This window comes from Dermacentor andersoni, chromosome 1, assembly GCF_023375885.2.
Source record: "Dermacentor andersoni chromosome 1, qqDerAnde1_hic_scaffold, whole genome shotgun sequence".
NCBI lineage: Eukaryota > Metazoa > Arthropoda > Arachnida > Ixodida > Ixodidae > Dermacentor > Dermacentor andersoni.
Window position 1 is genome coordinate 225,185,184 of NC_092814.1, and position 24,099 is coordinate 225,209,282.

Below are 24,099 nucleotides of genomic sequence, written 5' to 3' on the forward strand. Positions count from 1 at the left end.
ACATATATGCGACGGCGATTTCAATACGAGGATTCTATTTTTCATCATATAGCAGCGGAAAAAACAAACAATGGGCAAGAAAAAAACGGGGGGGGGGGGGGGTCCCAGAGCACAGCACAAGCTCTTGTGGCGTCCCTTCTTTTCTCTCCCGTTCTCCGCTTTTTGAGCTCCTGTATAATGAACCCAGTACAACTCGACCTATTTTTATTCTTGCGTTGTGTCCGAACTGCGAGTTTCTGTGCTAACGGGCCACAAATGCGTGGCCAACAATCGGTCGCTAAAAATTTCGTTCATACTGCGGGGCTTCTATATTAACGGGGTCCGTATTAACGAGACGTGACTGTATACCACACCGCTACATCCATGCAAGCCTGTCGGTTATATATACTCCAGTTTCTGCGCGTGTATCGCCTGACGAAATGATTTGCTCTGCTTGTGACGTCATGAGTTTTGCGCGAAAAGCAAATGCCCTTCTCAGCGGGGTGATGTAATAGTTAGTGCACTCATCCCGCGATACATTCTCATGCCGAAAATCCTCTTTCCGTGCATGCAGCAGCCAGGCTACGGAGTGCCGAAAAATCTTCAGCACTTTATTCTTCATCACTGCTACTATAACGAGGCTCAGATAGCCCTCAATAATCGCACACATGAACTACGCCTCCACGAAAACTGTTATGAGATTGCAGTGTACAACGTATGCCACGCACATGAAGGTCGCTGCAGAAACGCTGTTTTCTCTAGGTTACACATGGCGTGGCTACCCTTTAATCCGGTGTTTTCGTTGGTTACGCTTCCCTGTTATTGACATGCTATCTTTTGCTTGTCTTGAACAAAACATGCAAGCAAGGTAAGTTAACGCAAAATAACCTTACAGAAAGCTTCATTGTAATGGCCCCCTGCGGGATAAATTGCATTGGAAATGAGGCAGTGCGCAGTATAGAAAGATGTGTGTGTGTGTGTGCCTGTTCCCATTAGCGACGTAACACGCCAGCATTTCTAGGTTGGCACAGCATAAGACCAACGACGATTCTTAATCCTCAAAAATACTTCCAACTCCAAGGCATCATAGGTGAACACGACGAACAGCAAATCAAGTGATGATGCTCTCGGCTGCGCCGACGCCAGCACAGAATAGTCGGCGTGGCTGTTGAGCTGGCTTGTCTGCTGAACAGTGAAATTCCACATGAGAGCGCTTGGCGAATGGCGGCGCGGGAGGTGTGGGAAAAACATGGCTCGGATCAAAAACAGGCACGCTACTCCGCGCGGGTGTATATGCATGAATATTGCAAAAAGAAAAAAAAATAGGCCGATTGACGCCCTCTTGTATGTAAGCAACTCTGTGATGGTTCACAAGCCTTGAAATATAAGCACGATACAAAACGGCTGCCGGAGCCTTCGAGAACGGACTAAATAGTTTGGCCCATTTCAGTTTTATTACTGATTTGCATACAACATTTAAGTTAGGCTGGCCTTGCTCATCAGTACGCTTGCACGAACTATACTTTAGGCCGTTGTGGTCGTGTCGATGTCAACACACACATACGCACGCACGCACATGATCTCTTTCTGCATCTCTTTGTCCCCCCTCTAGAAAAATGGGCTCATATTCTAGTTGCATTGTTTGCCGTGTTCTCCTTTCTTCACTGCTTCTGAAATCCGACACAGGTACAAGCATTTCTGCTCGTCTAACGTAGTTTCAGTTTAGCATCTACTGCAAAGCGAAGTATTTTGTTTGCGTTGTGTCAAACCCTTCATTCTCCAACGCATGCTAAATGTTTTCCGCTAATGTAAATCTCGGCTTTTAAGATGTGTTATAGCATTAGTCGCTAAAACGCTGTGCCGTTGATTCATTTCATGGCAATGTTTATTAACAAACCCAGCGACAAACTTAGTAAGACACCCATAAAATCTCATAACTTAATTTAATCTTAATAATTTAATACTGATCAAGTGCATAATTTTCCCATTTACACCTTCATAGTAGCCAGATAATAAATTTGCGCTTTTTTTACGGAAAGGGGTGGGGTAATACATCCCTGTAAAGTACCACTCTCTTTGCAGAGGTCGCGCGAGTGATAGCAACTCTTTTAGAGCCTTGCAGCGTTCTTCCGCTTCTGAGAGAGAGAAAAAACACTTTTGCGAAACACCTTTCGTTCTCTAGAAATTACGCTGAATTAGTTTGCGACCATAGATATTTCCTACGTTACTGAACGAATGCTTAGCTGGAGACATGCACGATTTTAAAACAAGCCCAGTTTAAGATAGTGTTGATGTAAAGGAGCCTACATGCAAAGTTTTATGTTTGAAATACGAGTGGAAGGGTCACGAAGAGCGCGTAAAAACAGATGTCTTCGATACCGAAATTGTAAAAAGAAAAAGAAAAGAAGCGCCGCCATGACCGCTCGCCGGAAGTGACGCGTGACCTATAGACCGCGCGGTTCTTCAGGTCGGCATGACCTCCCGTTCGCAGCTGTCCGCGGTGCGCTCGCTGAACGATCTCGGAGGCAATGTACTGGGATTTACGTGTAGCCGCTAACAACCACGTGCACGGGTCGTCTGCTCAGGTGCTGTTGCGAGGCTACTAACAAGAAAATTATACAATTCCCAGGCCTGGAGTTCTGTAAAGATTGTTTCAGTGGCATATATATATATATATATATATATATATATATATATATATATATATATATATATATATATATATATATACTGCTCATTTATAACCGATTTAGGCAAAGTGAAATTTTGTTGCAGTTGGCATTGCATGATGCATAGTATTATAAAATCAAGACAATATTTAACAGGCTGAAACCCTGCATCGTGCAGGAACTTCACGAAGGCTAAGTAATGGCAGTCACCTTCAATCCGCATGCCGGTCGCCGCGGAGGCCAGACCACTTGAGCAAGCTTAATTGTGAATATGGAGAGCCAGCTTGATGACACTAGCCTTGCAGTTGCAAATAATTAAAACGCGCGTTGCAACTACACAGCAGGGCCCTCTTTTCTATATACGACTAAATGAGAGTGCATTGAAAGCGTGTCCTTTTCATCGGCTCCTGTCTATAGCAAGTTTGAAGCCTGGATCAGCGCGTCCTAGTCGTTTCGTCACATATTGGTAAAGGCATGCGAAAATCAAAAGCAATACAAAGAAACTGGAATCTCGCAAAAGTGAGCTCGTTTTTCACTTTTTCTTCTTTCTTTTTTGATTATATGCCTCCTTCGTCACTTGTATCAGTGTGTTTCTTTCTTTTGTGGCCTTGTTGATTGTGAGAGCTGAAATGCACGAGAAAATTATGCCTCCTTTCTTTTATACGCGTTCTTTTTTTACACCATGCTGACGATATAACTGCGGCCACTGTTTGAGTAAATAACCCCCTTTAGCCCAGGTATTCCAGCACTCTCAAACAAAATTCGACCCACGGGCAAAAAGAGCCAGACAGCGAGATGTCGCCCTCTCCGTTCGCGTCCGTCATTTGACGGGTTGCTTCCGTGCCTTGTCGTCTAGAGATCGACAGAGCGGGCCCCCGCTAGAGTCGACACGTTCCTCGTCATTGTCGCTTTTGCCGAGTTAGCGGGCAAAAATACTGCAGCTCGGTTCTTCTTTTTTCTCTGTCTCTCGCTTTCTATCTACACATATACCTGGCGCCAGCCATGCTCGAAGCAAAACGTTCTCGCTAGCGCCTGTGAAGTTAAGCTCCTCGCCGTGTTTTTTTTTTCTGTTGTTGTAGGGAGCATTCGACGCTAGAAACCATTGAAATAGGTTCGTTGATGCAGCGAGCAGTCAGGGAAGTCACGATGACACTAAAGAAAGAAAAAAAACTGAAAAAAAAAGAAGAAAATGCTGCTGCTTGAACAATCTCGTTTTACTTCTCTCTCTAGCCTGAGGTGAAGACACACATCACGTTGCTTGGTTCTTGTGCAAGCCTTCCTAGGCCTTCCGCTTTGTTGCGCGTCGCCACTGCGAACGCCGGGCTGCTGCAAAAGCCGGCTAACAAGCATCAAGGGCGGAGGGCGGCGAGCTGACATTTCTGAACATACTGCTTCAGTTACGCCTCCGCTTCCAAAAGATGTCACCAAACACGTATTCCCCATTTACGTCACAATCCCTGACATACACAAGAAGTCTGGTATGCCTGTTTCGGCAATATTCCGATTGGCTCAGTCTCACATGTTTGAAAGATTTCCAGACTATCTTCAAGTATTCACAGATGTATCTGTACACAGATACAGTCAAGGCGCCTCTGCAGCTTTTTCTGCCCTTCGACTCAAGTATGACGTGTCGTTAAAATACCTCATCCAACTTCGTCACCAACTGCGGAGCTAGCAGCGATTAATGTTGCACTGAAATACGTGCAAGAGGAGTTCACCACATCGAAGATTGCCATTTTTACGAACTCCCGTGCTGCCCTTAGCAGATTACAGCGCAGTCAGATTGATTGCACAGTTGTGCGCAGCATTACTGACTCTGCAAACAAAATTTCATCTCGTGGGGTATCTCTAGTTGTTGAATGGATACCTTCACAGGTGGAATCGCCGGAAATGACGAGGCTGATCGACTGGTTTCAACTTGCGCTCATAACAACTCTGTCTGCCCAGAAATTTTGTACAAGCTTTATGACGCTCGTCTGCTGATTCGTCGCCGCCTACTCAAGCAGCATCCAGACCAGCGCGTCGCCAATGGAACGTTCCCACCCCGTGTTCAAGGTCGAGGCTTGCCTCGTCGCGCTAGAGCGCAACTACTCAAGCTGAGGGTTGGCTGCGTGAACGTTTATACAGACAAGGACTTGTGACCAGTCCATCGTGTACGTCTTGCGGCTGCTGCGAGGCACTTCAGCACCTGATATTGAAGTGTCCCGCTTTCAGTGCGCAGCGCATGTCGCTAGTGGGAGACTATCATCTCCTTGGCCGGCGGTGTACGACGCTCGACGAATGTTTGTACCTCAGTGGTTGTGCTTCCCGACGTGATCAGGCTCATCGCGCCCTTCGTACTTTTCTAGAGTTAACTAACTTAGGTTCACGTTTGTAGCGTCGATACTATTTCTTCTATTTGCCATGCTGTAGTTGCGTGACCTTCAGTGACCGGCCCTACTGTGTGTGATCTGTACTGTGTGTTCTACTTCATTCTTTTAGATTTGTCCTGTTGCTCTTTCTTTCCTCTTTCCTCCCCTCCTTCCTATCTTCCTTTTCTTTGTTGCTGTCAGCTCCCTTCTGAAGAGTAGTCAGGCATTATGCCCCTTCCGGTGGCAGTTGCCAACCTGCTCCTAGTTTACCCTTTCCTGTTAAATGTATATATTGTAGAGAAGAAGTTGTCCACATCACAGATACAGAGCTTGAACCTGTTGCGGACTCTTCACTTTCATGCGTGAACTTGGTCCTCGCTTCAGACTACGTCCTGCGTCCTGGTCACGAAGACGTTGTAGCCGTAACGTCCAGTCAGATCGCCGACGGAGACGCCCTAGTCGCCCCTTCTTCCCGCTGTACTTCTCGCGGAATTCTCATTGCCACCTGTCTCGTCCGGTTTTCACGCGGCCGCGCCCTTCTGTCTGCTTGCAACACGACCCCAGATCCTGTGATGCTGCCCAAAGGGATGACTGTGGCAACCCTCGCCGACACTCAACCAATCTCTCTAGTCACGCTTTGCCCTTCTTCATCGCCAGCACCAACCTCAGGTTTGGATGATTCTTTCCCTCCTCCAGCCGTTCTTGGTTCTGACCTAACAGCCGCGCAGTCCGAAGCCTTAATGGTGGTCTTGGCAAAACACAAAGCCTGTTTCGATAGCTGTTCCTCTGTGTTGAGCCAAACTCCTGCGGCTACACACCGTATCGAAACCGAAGGTTCCGCTATAATACGACGACGCCCCTATCGTGTATCGCCGTCCGAACGAAAGGTCATTGAACAACAGGTCGCTGACATGCTTGCGCGGAAGATAATACGACCTTCATCTAGCCCATGGGCGTCTCCCGTGGTCCTGGTAAAGAAGAAAGATGGCTCAGTTCGCTTTTGCGTGGATTATCGAGCGCTCAATAAGATCACGCGCAAGGACGTATATCCAATACCTCGAATTGACGACGCTTTGGACACACTACAAGGGGCGGAGTATTTCTCCAGCATTGATCTTCGATCAGGATATTGGCAAATTCCGATGAACGAGACTGACAAAGAAAAGACCGCATTCGCTACACCGGATGGCCTTTATGAATTTAACGTGATGCCTTTTGGCCTTTGCAATGCTCCTGCCACATTTGAGCGCATGATAGACAACGTACTTCGTGGTCTAAAATGGAAGACATGCCTCTGTTATCTGGACGATATTGTCATCTTTTCGTCTGACTTCAGCCAACATCTTCAACGATTAGACGGAGTTCTCAAGTGCCTTGCGAATGCTGGTCTCCAGATCAATACAAAAAAATGCAAATTTGCAACCAAAACAATAAAAGTATTGGGTCACGTCGTCTCAAAAGATGGCATCCAGCCTGACCCCGACAAGATTAGTGCCGTTCTTCAGTTTCCTCGCCCCCAGCAACAGAAAGATCTACGTAGTTTCCTCGGCTTGGCGTCATATTTTCGTAGGTTTATACGCAACTTCGCAGCAATAGCAGCTCCTCTACACAAGCTACTGGTTACCGGTGCCTCTTTCACGTGGACTAGCGACTGCGAGTCGGCTTTTCAAGCTCTTAAGCTCCTCGCGGATGATGGTGCGGATAAGAGCACGTAGATCTGGAGAATGAGCAACCTGAGGATCGCTGCTGTCATGTGGAAGACGAATAGACTGCAGCTCGTCGAGGCGTTGACACGTTGAAGTGATGTCTTGGACAGAAGCCGGATTTTGCACGATTAAGGCGTTGAACGCGACAGGCCCAATGCCTTTTAAGATGTGGCGAACGCGTTCGGCTTCCGTCATGCTAGGATTCGCACGGCGGCACAGAGCCAAGACATCCTCTATGTATGAGGTGTAAGACTCTTGGGGAAGTTGGCGGCGCGTTCCCAACTTCTGTTTGGCGACTTCTGCACGGCCAGACGAGGAAGCGAAGATTTGCCGCAGCTTCGAGGTAAACGTGGACCAATCCGCGATGTCGGATTCGTGGTTGAAATACCACGTCTTTGCAACACCGGTCAAGTAGAAGGCGACGTGCCTCAATTTCTGGGTGTCGTTCCACTTGTTACAAGAACTCACGCGGTCGTAGTGGTCGATCCAATCGTCTACGTCATCACCGCGGAGTCCCGCAAAGACAGGGGGATCGCGCTGAGGGCTCGTCACAGTCCAAGAGGGCGCCGCAGGTGGGGTCGTCTGTGTGGTAGGGTTTGAGGCGCCGGAAGGGCCGGGGTCGGAAGTGTCCATTGTTGTAGGGGTAGTTGGGTGCAGGCGGCGACCGGAACGGAGCTCCAGGGAGGACGGGAACGCGAGAGGACGTCGGGATCTTGACGTACCTCCACCACTTTATAATATCGAGACCGATCAAGTTGTCCAGCGCTGTTTATTCCACCAAAGGCAACGCCCCCAGCTCACGCGCGAAGAAGTCGAAGAACAGTGAAGATGATGATGGCTATGTACAAATGAAAACGACGAAGTACGTTAATAGTGCTTACAATATGTTTTCAAGACAACCAACAACAACAATAATAATAATAATAATAATAATAATAATAATAATAATAATAATAATAATAATAATAATAATAATAATAATAATAATAGTTATTATTATTATTATTATTATTATTATTATTATTATTATTATTATTATTATTCCAACCCTTTGCGTCCTTGTCCAGTGCAGAATACGTTTAACTCATTACATCTGCCCAGGCGTGTGTTAACCTCACCATAAGATGAGGTCACATGAACAAATATAACAGCATCAATTTTATTTATTTATTAATTTATTTATTTATTTATTTATTCATTTATTTATTTATATTGTGGTCTTGAACACAAGACCATTGCGGGTCGGTATACATATTTGTACATTAACACATTGAAACAGAAATGAAATACATTGAGGCAAAGGCCTTCAACAACACACATACATAGCAGAAACTTGTTCACCAATGTCATCTTTCGCGAGACCGAAACAGAACATTAACTCCAATACAGGATTTACAAGCATAGAATATGGCTTAACACGCACACAAAAAATAAAATCACTAATTACTGAATATGTGCCTCAAACAATAATAATGAATTCTGAGTTCAACTAGGTTTCAGGGTAGAAAAGTAAAGCATGGATTATGGTTCAATATCAGTGAGATGGACATGAGAATTACGGGTTTATATGCAAGAAGTCCAAATTACAGGTCTCAATCTCTCTCAAAGGCTGCCTGCACAGACGCATGCATCCGCTAATGCCCCTGTAGCTCAGGACCACCCAAATCACTTTATGTGTTATGCTGACAAATGTTGGTCTTATGTTGAAGAGGGCAGGCTACGCTGGGATAGCATGCATAACACTGTTGCTTTTGACAAAGCCGCCAAATGCAACGACGTTGTCAATACTGCTGCGACCGTTCCTGAATTCTGACACATATTGAAGGTAGAGGATGATGATGATGATGATGATGATGATGATGATGATGATGATGATGATGATGATGATGATGATGATGATGATGATGATGACCTTAATGTGTTTGGCGCATGCCTACTCACGGGGATTGGCCAAGTGAGATGTCCCTGCTCACCATCTCCAAGTTTGAGTCGCAAAGCACAATCTTTCCTTTGAGCTTTCTTACACAACTTAGACGATGACTGGGGTGATAGCAGTATATGTCCCCAGGATACAAGGCCCGGTTTGACAACTTACATAATGATAGCGTATCTTTATATATATATATATATATATATATATATATATATATATATATATATATATATATGTCAAAAGGATCGGTCTGGCCAGAAGCTATTGAACACGTGAAGCTGCATTGCAACGAGGCTTTAAGATAGGGGGCAACAACAGCAGCATTCGTTTTAAAATTGTACAAATTTGCGCGTGTTGTTGCCTCTTAAAGATTCTGATGATAAACATACTGAAATATTGCCTGATTTTTTTTTGCAGTTTAACTATTTAGTCTTCGGTTCCCAGTCCGATATTTTCTGACTTCGCGCTACAACCAGGAACTATTGGTACTGCACTCGTATAATCCAGGACAGTGCGCCGATTTCTTTTCTTTTTTTATGGAGCTCTGCTTATCAACTTTAGGAAACACGTTTTCACACAACTCGCGAACACAAACATGGCAAGTTCATAGTGATTGAAAGCATGCAAGCTTTCGACAACTGGTACTTTTTACGCCAGCCTTCGCATCTACTCGAACCAGGGAGACAAATCTGGTTCGGACACGACACGGAGCACACTCGGGATCCAGCAGCACTCGTTCAATATGCAGCCCCCAGTGACTGGCATCAGTAGAGCGATAGACAAACAGGAAAATGCAATGCGAAAAAAAAAAATGAGCGTGCGCTATTCGCGTGAGTGGCGCTCTCTGTCTTCCGAACGTCACCCGCTCTGATCGCTGTGCTTCCTTCACATCCACCTCCCCTGATATTCGCTCTTGCGGCTGTCGTTGGCCGCGTGTCTAGCTATAATAAACCCCTCTTCTCCCCATCTGATAGGGCATCGTTCAGAATTGCACGCTGTCTGCTCTATGGCAGTCAGATCACGCAATAATCATAGAGCATGCAAGTAGAGCAAACGCAAGTTTTGTTGCGTGATGTGTGTTCTCAAACTCACACACTAAGCAGCGCCCGAAAGAAAAACGCCAGCCATCGACCAGCCCTGATGCGGCTATACGGAGCCAGCGTTCACGCTGTGATTCCGTGTTTACGGAGGGAGATTTTTCAAAAAATATCTTTCTCGTCATTCCACGTTCAGCGACACAGACGGAGAATGCTCCCGCCAGCGTGGCACGCACAGTCTGTGCGGCATCGACGCCTTTTTTCGGAGTTTTGCATGCGCACAAACGCCCCGGTCAATCTGTTTATCACTGCGGACACGCGCCAGCACGCGCGTTGCTCTATCCTAGCGTGCAGAGACAGGCCAACAGGCAAGAGCACAAGGGAAGGGGCGCGCAATTATTATTATCTTCCCGCGTATAGCCTCCCATCCGCATGAGTTCCCATTCGCATATTGGGAGCGGGTGCCGGGTGGGGAGGGTTGCTCGGCTTGTAAGTCTTGTCCCGCGGAATCTACGGTATGCATTCTGTATCTTCCCTTTTCGCCACGCCAGACACGCGCACGCACGCGTTCTCTTGAGAAGCGGCGCTCGCGCGTTGTTTGCACTCCCTCAGTGCCGAGCTTTCGGCATACGTTGCGCAGCTATATAATATAGCTCGCGAGCGTGTTGGATTTTCTGGTCCTGGCGGCCGGAGTCCAGTGTTTGCCAGATAGGAGCGCGAATCTTGCAGGGCATGTTGACACACGCGTTTGCGTATGCGAAAATCGCTCCTACGGACATGACTGAGAAATGGTGCCAACACTCCGTCTTCCTCTTCTTTCTTTTTTTTTTATCTCCCCTTCGTACCCTGCTGCCTCTCCCACTACCTTGGCTTCGCATCCAGATACAGCCTGAGCGTCGAGGTGGACGAGACATATATCCTTGTTTTATCGAGCATTTGCATCAGTTTATTGATGCTAAAAGAAAAAAAAACGCAAGCCCTTATAGACAAGGTGTGAACTGCTAGCTGGTTTCAATGAAAAATATGCGCGCATGTACTAACCGCGTGTTCCCTTGTCTTTTTTTTTCGTCTTCTGTTGCTCCCAACAGAACGTTTAAATAATCTCCTGTGGCAGTTTGCGCATTCCTACTATACGGAGTGATTGTTTTCAAGTTTTACGGAATTTCAGAAAATAGCCTGTCGTAAATAACAGAATTCCAGTCCTTAAGCTGGATTATTCGGAGAGGCGGACATTACTTGCACGAGAACTCCAAACACCTATTGAAATAATTAACGAATCTTTCACTAATTATCTTCTGAATTAATTACTTTGCGGCACATATTGCAATTTACGAATTGTAGCCGTTGAACTTGCAAGGCGTATGCACTCGTAATGAATTTCCAGAATGACGCCAGTTTGGAGATATGCGCCATCAAACTCGCCGTAAAAATGCGCCGTTCTTCCACTTACTACTTTAACAAAACGCTCTTTTATATTTGAAGCAGGGAAGTAACTGGAACGCCTATGTATTTCGTTCGACACTTTGGAAAATAATATCCCGAAACTGATGTTATCCTAGAAATTAAATTCAAGTGTATACGTCTTGCAACCTCACCGGCTACAATTCGCAATTTGCAATATGTGTCGAAAAGTAATTAATTAATAACTTAATTAGTGATTTTTTGTTAATGTATTTGTATTTGTATTGATATGTATTTCGATTTCTCATCCAAGTAATGCCCACGTCTTCGAATAATCCAGCTCAAAGGCAAGAATTGTGCTATCTGCCACAGGCGATTTTTAAGTATTCCATAAAATTTAAAGATGATCACCATATATACCTGGGTTCATTACTAGGATGGGCCGACGTATTTTGCCCAGAAAGTCACAGCGTATATCTTACTAATACTTAATGTTCCGTAATGAGGACTTTATTTTCTTTATTATTTAAAGCATGAGTAGCAATTGTAGCAATTAAGCAGGATAACGCCGTAGGCATATACAGTTCGCAAAAATTCTGAGATTAGCATCGGTTTTGAGAAAACTGTCCCCCAAGTCTAGGATAAAACACAGTGGCCTTCCAATTTGATGCTTTCGACACGGCGTAAAATAGAATTATTGACTAAAACGCTGAGGTATTTTATAGTAAGTGTAGCTGAACGGGCATGTTGGTAATAGACATCTTGAAATTGGGGCAAGTCTCGGGATTTATGATAAGCAGTTATGACTTCATTATTACCCGGTTTCATTTCTGGTATTTCAATTGTGCCCCGGAGGAAAAAAAAGTTAACAAGTTAATTACTCATATTTCGCTACCTACCTAACAGATTGTTTTGATTTTTCGATCAGGTTGTGTCCACCTCTTTCAATGAGTATTCGCAATAGAACGGTTCTAATGCGAGCTAAGCGAATGAGTATTCCACCTGTGAAGGCTCGTTAAAATCGAGACGGACTGGGAATAATAGCGTCTGCGTAGTCAATCTCGATGCCCTCGCGTGGCCCGCCGACGGCAGCTTGCACTGACCAGCTCAAAATATTGCTGAAAAGAAGAACCAGTGCACGACAGAATGAACGATGGTGTAGATTTGATGTGGCACCGGAATCAAAACGCTGCGCTGTCCAGTGTGCGTGCCCGTTTGTGCGTGTACAGACAGACAGACAGACAGACAGACAGACAGACAGACAGACAGACAGACAGACAGACAGACAGACAGACAGACAGATAGACAGACAGACAGACAGACAGATAGATAGATAGATAGATAGATAGATAGATAGATAGATAGATAGATAGATAGATAGATAGATAGATAGATAGATAGATAGATAGATAGATAGATAGATAGATAGATAGATAGATAGATAGATAGATAGATCGTATGCACGGGCTCAAAACACACGGAAAGAAAAGGAAAGTAAAACAATGCACGCGATTCAAGTCTGTACAATGCGGGTATGTCGAGGTTTACGGAGGTGTTTCTGCTCACTGCGGATTCGCTGCTCAACTCTAAAAGAACGTCTTTACGGGTGACAGGCCAAATACACGCTAAATTGCAAGATACTCGGCTTCATGGAACGTATATAGTTTCAAAAAGTGTGCACGACGGGGCCAGGTAGGACTACAGAAGACTTCGGGCTGTTTCAGGCGCTTAGAGTGCGTGCGTCAATCAAGGTAAACTGTTGCTCGCTGAAGATCCGCTTTGACGCGTCCGTGGCGCCACTAACGGAAAATCCCCCGCAAGCAAAAAGCGTCAGCGTAGAACCTACGTAGAAATGTTTCTTTTTCATTTTTCATCTCCGCATTGTGCGGATGCACACGCCAGTGAGCAAATATGTAACGACGTCGGCCTGTGAGGAAAAGTGCGAAATCTGATCGTGAACTTTCGCGTTCTCCCAGCTTCCTCCTGGGAGACTACGCTGACCGGTTTAGACCAGCAAGAGCAGCGGCGGCTGATCCAGCTGGCACGTGGAGTGGTGCGAGCTAATAGGACCCTGAAATAAGGGCTCCAACCTACGCGGAAGCCGCCACACCTCATTAAGAACAAACGTTATCTTCCCCAACTCTCGCTCCCTCCGAGAACAAAAAACAAGATCTGTTGGATGCGCATCCCTCAAGAGAAATTGGGCGCTATAAGATTGCCCTAAGATGTGTAAATCAGCCCGGGGTCTTATCGGTGCTCTGCGATAAGCGGTATCTTCGGAAAGGTTGAGGCATCGGCTGCTCAATTTCTGTGAGCTTATAAGGTTCGCAGCACAATAAATAAATAAATAAATAAATAAATAAATAAATAAATAAATATAAACGCTCAAGTAAAGATGACGGAGAAGTGCATCTTTATGACCACTGTTATAACAACTCAGGAAATTATGTAGCATGCACAAGTACACGAACCGTTCAGAATCCGATAATGTGGCGCAGCGTGAGCAGTAACACAGCGCGTGAAGTGCTGAAGACTGCCATGCCAATCTTGGAAGTTTTGTGTACACTTATTGAAATTTCGTTCAGCTCCCTCCGATTTATTCTGCCTATCCTCTTAACGCCACTTAGCAACAAGAAAAAAAAAAGGCTCTCGTCTTGGAGGCCAAGCAAGCTTTCATTAACCAGCCGCCATCTTGGTTTATACTGCTTCCTTTTTGCTTCCTTTCCCAGCTCCGCTAAGGGGGTAGAGAAGCAGACGGCGTACTGTTATGGCTTCTTATGGCTGAAATAGAATAAGAGGACTCATCTGGCCGTTCACCTTCGAATGTCATTCGTAGACAGCATTAAGCTTCCTCCGAAGAATATTAAGGCGTAACCGTCCTTGACTGAGGAAACCCTAGTTATTCATGTCCTTACCTCAAAACAGGCATTTGCTTAGGCGATTTTTTGTGGCAACGTACACGCTGCGTGGTGATTTTTTCCGGCGTTTACTGAAAGCCCGCGAAATGTGAATTAAAGCCACGTGACTGCGCTCCTGCGCTACCGTATTGCAGCGCTCTCAACCGCGCTTCGTGCAAAAGAACCGTGCGTGCGCACCGTGGTGAAGTGATCGGCCGCGGCTCGAGGCATCGGCTTCACAGTTCGTCAGCATCTTTGACGGTGGCATGCGGAAAGGAAACACCGTCGTCCCTGATAAGCGATAGGCTCGACGCACGGTTTAGCGCGCTGCAATACGATAGCTCACGAGCGCAGTCACGTGACTTTATTTTATATTTCGCGGGCATTCTTTAAACGCCGGAAAAAATCACCACGCAGCACAATAAATTCGCTTCGAAAAGTAATGAGCTGCCCTTTGAGTTATCATAAGTTGTTTCTTTCCTCATTTCGTTTTTCCTCCTAAGTAGTTACTCATGGCAGGTTCTTTTTTTTTTTTTCATTGCTGCCACCCACGAGATTAGTTTTGCCTTTCCTACTTTCCAAGCTTGACGTTCTTTGTTGCTGTGTTGCTCACCCTTGACATGAAAACTGTTTACAGCGCAAACACATGCAACCACAAAGTATAAGGGACAGGACACAAGCGCTGACTGTCAACTAACTTTTATTAACGGAAGACGGGTGCCTTATATAAGGGGAAAGGCAGAAGTGAAGGGGGAAGGGAGTGATACAATCGGGGAAAATGACGATGCGCATCGATGAACGAACGTGCCAGCATTCAACGCATTCAGGCACGAAGAAACAAGAAAACGAAAAAAAGTAGACAAACACTAACAAAAGGCGAGGGATACTAAGATACAATGAAATCAGTAAGCAGCCGCTTACTGATTTACTGCTCACCCTAAAGGCCGCATACTTGCTGGTAAGCTTCCTAGTTCTTTTCCTCCACTGTGAATCAGTGTTTTTCCTTTACAAATACCACAACACTCTCCCAGCCCATTACTTTCTTCCATATTCCTCAGTCGTTCTTCATACTCAATATTACTGTGAGCTTCCTTCACTTCAAAACTTGTCCAGCCCATATCACCCTGCGCAGCTAACAACACTAATAACACGGTCGCCGCGCAGCGAGTGAAAGCACGCGAGGGGAATGGCTCAATCTTGTGCGCGCGAGGGGGAGAGCAAACGCGCCGTCTTCCGTCGCGCGAAAGGCCATGGGGGTACGGAGGGAGGGAGGGGGCGCCGCGTTGGGTTCCGGCAGCAACTGCGTATTTCGCGACCGGTCGCAAGGGGAACTGACGATCGCGGCTCAAGCAGCTCAAGCTCGCGCGTAAGATGGATGAAAGTGGCGAGGCAGCGCGGGGCGGAGGGGGAGCGGCTTCGATTCCCCCAGCAACTGCGACCTTTGCGCGGCGGCACGCGGTCGCGCGCGCCGTATCTTGAAAGCGATCTACAGGCAGCTCACACCTTTGCGCGTGCTGTCTTCTCGCCGCTGTTTGCGTTGAAGCGATAGACGGCACGAAGGTTACTTCGCTCGCTGCTGCTGCCGCGTTTTCTCGCGCCAGCGTTTTGACAACGAGTATCCGCGGTCATCGAGTGTGATGTGTTCATGTTTGCCTGTGCGCGTTGGCACCATGATTGTTAATTCAGTTAGTAAGCGAACGTTTGCAAGTTTATATGGCCGATAAAACTACCATCCTTACTTCGTACAACTTTCGCCTTTCGGGCGAAACTGTGTCTTTTTCTTTTTAATGTGGTCACAAGGAACTCGGCAGTAAATCGTGACTGGCCAAGGCTGAAGGATATGAAAATTGGTTAACTATACAAGGTGTTGAATTTCATCACGAGACCCACATTTTATGCTAATGTTGCTCTTCTCTCTCTCTCTTTCTCTCTCTCTTTACGCAGCTTTTCACAGCCACAACATCAGTGCCAGCTTACGGAGACGTACTCACCCTACAAGTAGCCACAGTATACAGCTCACACAACTGGCTTGCTTGTGAACGGTGAGGTAAGCACAGCACAATTTGTCCGTTGGAACGCCTAGCCTTCTTAGGTGTTCAGATACCACTGAAAATCTGGAAGCAAACCACAACACAATATGATTGGACATAAATGATAAAAAGCTGGTCATATCGTGTCGTCGCTACAGCTCATCTGAGTAGTTTGGTTTTGTTTAGCTTGATTTTAATCTTATCGTGGTTCTTGCTTGGGTGTCCCAGCTCCCGGCATTGATCTTAAAAGTCGAATTGCGCGAACTCACCAACTCATCCTAGTATTATTTTTATTAAGTTACGCTAAAGTAACCACGATGCAACTTCTGCTGAACATTTAAAATGCATTTGTTCTGGCGAGTTGACAACTGTGTGCAGTTTACCGCCGTGACTAATTCGAAAATCTTCTGTTAACAGCAGGGTTATGGCAAGTCTAGGCTAACTATCGAGCCCGTGTGAAAAGTTGTGAGCGGAAAATATCGCTTTTGAAGATGGTGGAAGGCAAGAGGGAGAAAAAAAAAAAAGATCTCAGTGTTGTTTCATATAGTAGTGCAATCTTCGCAGTCGTGATCTCTTACGTCGGGCTTCGCATCAGCGGCAAGATCGGGGTGCCTTAGTGGCCCTTAAGTGTACCTTACGATTCTGAGGAGCCAGGAGAATTCTGATATTTCTACTGGTGCAGTTCAACAACTCAGTGTGTTCTATTTTTATCAACTGTACCGCAACGACACGCATATCTGCATCGGTGTCTCGATTACTTTCACTGGCTCAGCCGGTGCTATAGTAGTCCCGTCAAAGTGATTGACTATCCGAGTGCCGACTTCACATGCAACTTAATAGGCATTCTACAAGGCCGATGAGTACACGGTTAAAGAATGCAGGACTCAGAACATATCTGCGAAGCACCATGGTGACCCGTCGTGTTTGCTTAGTGGGTATGGTGTTGGGCTGCTAAGCACGAGGTCGCGGGATCGTATCCCAGTCACGGCGGCAGCATTTCGATGGGGGCGAAATGCGAAAACACCCGTGTACTTAGATTTAGGTGCAGGTTAAAGAACGCCAGGTTGTCGAAATTTCCGGAATCCCACACTACAGCGTTCCTTAACATCAGAAAGTGGTATTGACATGTAAAATCCGATAATTTAATTAATTTTTGTAGCACCATGGCGCGGGTAGTGTTGATATGTCGGGCCGTCTTGAGTGCGCACAAAGGAAAGAAAAACTCACAGGTAATAATAAGCTCCGGATCCAGAGACACAATCGGCCACCAAAGACAACCGAGTCAAGAATATCAAGTATGGCATTATGAGCAACATTGTCGCATGATCCTTTTACTTCAAGGAACATAGCGACGGTTAGCCTTCTACCGAATTTTTTTGATGCTGAACGTAAGTGACCAAATCGACGATATTGTGAACGGAGCAAGGGAACAGTCGATAACCGGCGATGGCGTTTGGGAAAGCTATAGAGTAATATGGATAAACTTTGTAGCATTCCAGATGCCAGTCCACTCTGGCGAGTATCATTCGTTTCATCACATTCCCTACGCAGCCAGTGCATTTGGGCGGAATGACCTGAGCTCAAGGAGAGACTTTCTTGCTTTGACGAGTGGTGCCAGGTAGTTGGTCTTCCATTCCTGAGGAACGTTGCTATCCTGTTAGGATAGGAATCAACAAACATATGTACACACAATTAGGAAAGAGCTCAATGCCTCATTTTTTTCTGTGAAATGCAGAATACGCCATAAACGGTGCCTGTTTGATAGTGTCCCACTCGGCTCTATGTCAATCATCAGGAAAATAACAAAAACGTTCTACCGGATAACAATACATATTTTAGAGTAAACAGTTTACTCTTATCACCTAAATGAAAAGACCCAGCCTTTCAAGGTGAAGTTTGAAGCGAGTCACGAAAAAACACCTCGCGCTCCGACTGGAGCACAGGAACCTAGTACTCCACCACCGACGAAGCACAAAGCATTCGCACAGTGCGGTGAAGGCCGTCAATAGAGATCAGCCCCGTGAACTAACCTGGCCAAAAACGTTTCTAGAGAAATTTTGAAATGACGGAGAAAGTAATCTCCTCAGATGAGACATCGAAGAAATGCGATTAGTACTAACAAGGCGAGAAATACACACTTGAGCGACACATAATGGCGAGACATACGAAGGAAACCTTATGTCCCAGAATCTGCATTTATGCTTCTCTATGTGTATTTTGTTCTCGCCAGTTTCATAGGGCAGTGTAGGCTGACACTTCGCAGTGGGAAACTTCGAGAGACCACATGAGCATGAAATACAAAATAACTTCGCTATCTTGGAATTACATTAAGAACAGAAGTTTCTCAGAGCAGCATACACGTACTCACGTTGATGCACCTGGTGGCTAGCACCGGCGTATAGGTGCTTCTGACCGATTCTTCATTCTGGGAACATCAATCCTCCATTATGGAGGAACACCGGCGGCAGTAGATGGTGTGAGGGGGTCCGCGCCGTGTTGGCGGTAGCTCTGTGTGTGGTTGGGATTTCATTTTCTCTTTTATTCCAACAAACAGCACAAAAAAAAGTATACTGATGCTCGAGGGGTGTAGACCAAAAGCCACAGAAGACTTAAGGGAGGCCTACACCCATTTCGAAGAGCAGAGAGGCAGCAGGGCGCACAACATGTTCGGTTCGCGTTACAACGTGCAACTGACGAAAAGAAAGGTACTTTGCAATAAGTATAGAAAAGTTGACACGCATATGAGCAAAAGTAAAAAGAAAAAAAAGAAGAAAAAGGGTTGAATTTAAGAACTACGTGAGGAATTATGTGTTATTACTATTAAAAAGCTTTGGTTGCGCTTGACAACACGTGCGTTATCATTTTTACCAGTGTTTCTCCTTTAAAAAAAGTACAAAGACTGTAATTCTCTAATTATCTAGCCTGCGCGCGTTAAACACAGTACCAAGCCTTAAAATTCGTGTCAAGCCTTAAAATCATGCCGAGCCTTAAAAATCCACGTGTGCATTACGAGAATGCAACAAACTTAGTATTGTTCACTGTCCTCTTGAGCAACTCATGCCATTTTTTTTACTGTGAGCTTAGGTGATTCATTAAAATAATCAATTACCAGCTTTTAAAGCATTGCTTTAAACGCAAAATATTCAATGGAGAAGTTGTTAGCGGATTGACAAATAAAATATTTTCCGTGATTATAGCTGCTGTGGTTTCATTTTTCCGGGCTGCAAGGAAAGTGCCCAAGATTTTTTAAAATACCACGGGACAGCGCTGATTTCGCTGCGTGCAGCGAAATCAGCGCCCTTTTAAATTATGGGGTTTTATGTGCCAAAACCACTTCCTGATTATGAGACACGCCGTAGTGAAGGACTCCGGAAATTTCGACCACCTGGGGTTCTTTAACGTGCACTTAAATCTAAGTACGCGGGTGATTTCGCATTTCGCCTCCATCGAAATGCGGCCGCCGTGGCCGGGAATTAGCGCCCTCAAGCCAGCCAAAAACGAACGATCGATGCTGCACGCACACTGAAGGCACGAATAGGGCTCAAGCAAAACATGATAGGTGATGGCCTGGCCTCCAATACATCGCCATCCACCGCTAAAACCTCCTCGCCCTTTATGCTATCTGTAGAGAGAGAGAGAGAAAATGATAAATGAAAGGTAGGGAGGTTAACCAGGACTGAGCCCGGTTGGCTACCCTACACTGGGGAAAGGGAAAGGGGGACGGAAGGATTAAAAGAAGAGAAGGTCCACTGGAGTCATCAGTCGGTCACACAGTCCGGATCACAGACGCTGACTCAATCCGGTCGCTTTCAAATATCGCAGCAGCGCTTTTGTGGCCTTTTGTAGCTGCGATATGCGAGTATATGTTCCAAGATCTTGTTCAAGGTGAACGGCTTTCCATCTAGCTGATTGAGAGCTGTGCAGAGGTCTTGCCTTTCATTTTCAAAAGATGGGCAGTAGCACAGTAGGTGTTCTATTGTTCCCTCGACACCGCAGGCATTGCACTCGGCGCTATCAGCCATTCCAATCAGAAATGCATAAGCATTTGTGAATGCTACGCCCAAACGTAAGCGGCACAGCACTGTTTCCTCATTTCGCGGAAGACCTGGTAACAGCCGCAGTTGCATGTAGGGATCGAGGGAAAGCAAGCGATGGTGAGTTAATTCAGATGTGCGCCACGTCTCCAATGTCAAAGAGTGCGCTAGTTTGCCTAAGTGTTGGGCTGCGTCGGTCCGCGATAAAGGTATTGAAACAAGGGTTGCTCCTTCGTGTGCTTTTCTAGCAGCTTCGTCAGCGAGGTCGTTGCCGGAGATACCGCAATGACCAGGCAGCCACTGAAACACGACGTCGCGTCCTTTCGCGATCATGTGATGGTGCATTTCTCGTATCTCCGACACGAGTTGTTCACATGACCCGCGACGAAGAGATGCCAGAAGACATTGTAAGGCCGCCTTCGAATCGCAGAATATAGCCCACCGATTAGCCGGTTGGTTATTACTATAATCAACGGCACCTCGGAGGGCAACAAGCTCCGAACCAGTCGATGTTGTCAAGTGAGAAATCTTGTATTGGATGCTTAGTGATCGTGATGGTATAACCACTGCGCTGGTGGAGCGCTGGTCTGAGTGGAAGAGCCATCCGTATATATGTGGACTCGATCAAAGTAGAAAGCGTGCAAACAATCCAGAGCTGCTTGCTTCAACGCCAAGGTAGGCAGGTCGGTCTTCTTTCTTATCCCTGGAACCGTAAGACGCACTTGAGGTTGTTTTAAATACCACAAAGCTGAGGTTGAACGTGTTGAGGGTGTGAAGCCCGATGGTAAGGAGGCACGATGGATGCTGACCTTGTTGGAGAAGGACGCCTGTAATCGTCGTTCAGGCAGGCACGCAAGAGAGCTTGACTGCATCCGTGAAACATGACGAACATGGGCTCTAAGCGTTTCCGTGCTAATGTAAGTCGTCGTGATCGGATGGTCTTGAGCCATTATAATGGTTCCAGCTGTTGAGGCGCTGCGCGGAAGGCCTAGGCAAACTCGTAGTGCCTGCGCCTGCACGCTCTGAAGTTTTCGAAGATTTGACTTGCATGTTTTAGCAAGCACGGGGGAGCTATAGCGTAGGAATCCGATGAACAGTGCTCGATATAACTGTAGCATGGAGCCCACTGACGATCCCCATGTTTTGCCGGCGATGAACTTGAGAACGTGAACAATAGATGTGAGCTTCTTTAAGTGGGCAACATGAGGGCTCCAAGTGAGGTCCCGGTTTACAATGACGCCCAAAAACCGGTGATTTCTCTTATAGGAGATAGGCTGGCCATTGATGCATACTGGATAAGGAGTCATCGCTTTTCGCGTAAAAGCGACTAACGCACATTTTTCTGTTGAGATATGGTAAGGCCTTGTGTGTGAAGGTAGTCGATGCCTGTGTTGCTGCTTTCTGTAGCCGTGCGCGAACCTGCAGGCGAGTGACCGCTGATGTCCAGATGCAGATGTCGTCGGTGTAGATTGAAACACTCACTGTTTCCGGTAGGGATTCGGCCAGCCCAAGAAGCGCGAGGTTGAAAAGAATAGGGCTTAGAACACCGCCTTGGGGAACGACTCGGCATGTGTAGTGGTCGGTAGTCGGACCATCTTCCGTACGTACGAACAAGGACCTTTGTGTCAAGTAGTTACTGACCCATCGATATACTCGCCTTCCTAGTTCAATTGTCAAAAGTGCGTCTAGAATGGTTCGATGGGAAACGTTGTCGTAAGCGCCTTTCACGTCAAGAAAGAGTGCTACTGATAATCGCTTCCGAGATTTTCGTTGTTCAACAGATGATACTACATCGATGACACTGTCAATCGATGAACGACCGCGTCGAAATCCCACCATAGAGTCAGGGTAAATTCTGTGGTGTTCAAGGTACCAATCGAGACGCATGAGGATCATACGTTCCATGAGCTTCCCGACGCAGCTGGCAAGAGCTATAGGCCGATAGGATGCCAGTTCGAGCGGTGACTTTCCTGCGTTTAGAAGCGGTACCAGGCGGCTGCGTTTCCATTCCTGTGGGACGACACCATCTTGCCATGAACTATTAAAAAGGCTGAGGAGTTCTCTTCGTGTTTCTCTGCCTAGGTGGCGCAAAGCAGTATATGTTATGCCATCGGGCCCTGGTGAAGACGAACTCCTGCATAGCGCCATAGCAGCTTCTAACTCTTCCATAAAGAATGGAGCGTTCATACTTGCATCTCGTGGGCCGGGGATATTGCCTAGAGCCATGTCAGGGACTTAAACTGTGCCGCCGGCGACGTTCGCACAATATTCCTCTGCGACGTCTATCTCACGGCGGTTTTGATAGAGAGCAAGGGCGTTGAATGGGTGTTGTTGCTGGGGACTTGAGCAAAGACCCCGTACGGTACGCCACACACGGGACAACGGCTTGCGGGGGTCTAGTGAGTCGCAAAAACATTTCCATCTTTGATCCGCTAGCTTATCCATTCGGCGTTTGATCTTCTTTTGCATGCGCCGAGCTTCTCTGAGGTCAAGAATTGACTTCGTGCGCCTGTACCTCCTTTCAGCTCGGCGACGTAGTGCACGAAGCCTTTCCAATTCAATGTTATTCTCTGTACGCTTTGATGGATGTGTGAAGCAGCGTGTACAATCTTGCATAGCGTCTGCAATTATGTCTTCTAATCTGCGTGCAATATGTGTCTTGCATGTGTCTTCTACGCGATCTTGAAAGACTGACCAGTCGATTTAGCGAGAGACAACCGGTAATGCGGCGTCTAGTCCGTCGATTCTCACATGCTATCTGTAAGTAGCAAAAAAGCTGACAGTGCTTCAAAAATTATCATGCGTTATTTATGGCAAAGCCCATGGTTCCCTTTCATTCATTGGTTTGACAGATATCTCCGCAAAAGTGGAAGCCAGAACCATTACATTCGATCCGCATCTGTTGCTCAAGGCCTGTCATGTCTTCAGTTTGCGTGCAACATGGAACATTCACTCGTAGCATGTTCGAGGGCACTAACGCCGCAGTAGTACGTAAGCGACTAGTCACGTGCTACAATTTAAAGCGCTGCTCTTAAGCGCCCGTTCCTGCGGCGAGTGTCGTCGTCGGCCCTCGGCGACCTCGTAACCGAGCGAACGAACACAGCGAAGCATGAAAGCATAGAGAACGAAAAAAAAATTGGAGGACGCTTAAGCTTCGCCTTCAAGAGTGGAATGTGAGAGCGTTATCGCACCCCGTTCGCACCGCCTACTCAAACGCGCTACGCCAGCCAAACGTCGCGATCGGCACAGATAGCCGGGCCCCGACGCGCCATGAAGGCGGACGCGATCATGGGGTGAGTGGCGCGCCACGTGTCGGGGCAGCGCCGTACATTGCGAGGAGAGGGTCTTCTGTGTTTGCCGCAAGATGGCTCTGCGTGTGCGCAGAGCGCAGAAGAAATGTAGCGGAAACGTACTTCGCTACTCGTGAAACTGCCACTTCTGTAAGTTACATGGTCATAATTACCGATATACACCGCAGTATAACTTTCTACGGCACGTTTCTAAGGCAACACCGCATTCACTAGAGGCGATTTTGTCCCGTTTTGAAGGAATGAACTCGTGGCTGAGTGGTAGCGTCTCTGTCTCGCACTCCGGAGACCGTGGTTCGATTCCAACCAGCCCATCTTGCAAGATGTTTTTTATTTATGAAGTACCTTCTGGGATTTATCGCACACGGCCAACGCCGCTGACGCTGACACCGTTGCCGACGACACCGGCTTTTCTGCGACACGAGCTCCTTAACGCTGTCGCGTTAAAAAGTTAAGAGTAGACACTCACATACACCCCAGCGGCCCTATCGACCCTAGCGCACCTGGCGGTTGGTGAGAGCAACTGGCCTGCACTTCCTGTTTCGGTTTCGCTAGCACGAAATTTGGATTACCCCGCGTGACCGACGTTAGGCTGTAGCGGAAGCTTGTCATTTCAGACCACTTTTCGTCACCCAAATGGCAATGATTGTATTTGTCGCGTTGGTTTAGCGATTGCCAATTTTGTCGAGTTCAACATTTGGTGTGAATTGAGGTCGTGACGCAATTTTTATTTCGGTTAAGTTATAACAGATGG

General features: G+C 46.6%; 1 protein-coding gene across 2 annotated transcripts in view; it reads left to right on the plus strand.

The window, feature by feature from the left end:
* LOC126547956 (RYamide receptor-like) overlaps positions 1-24,099 on the plus strand; it is a 428,248-nt gene that overhangs the window by 262,609 nt on the left and 141,540 nt on the right. For both annotated transcript variants that reach the window (XR_008609184.1, XM_050196020.2), the window contains exon 3: positions 15,918-16,020. The gene's annotated coding sequence lies outside the window, so the exon portion shown is untranslated. The remainder of the gene's footprint in view (positions 1-15,917; positions 16,021-24,099) is intronic.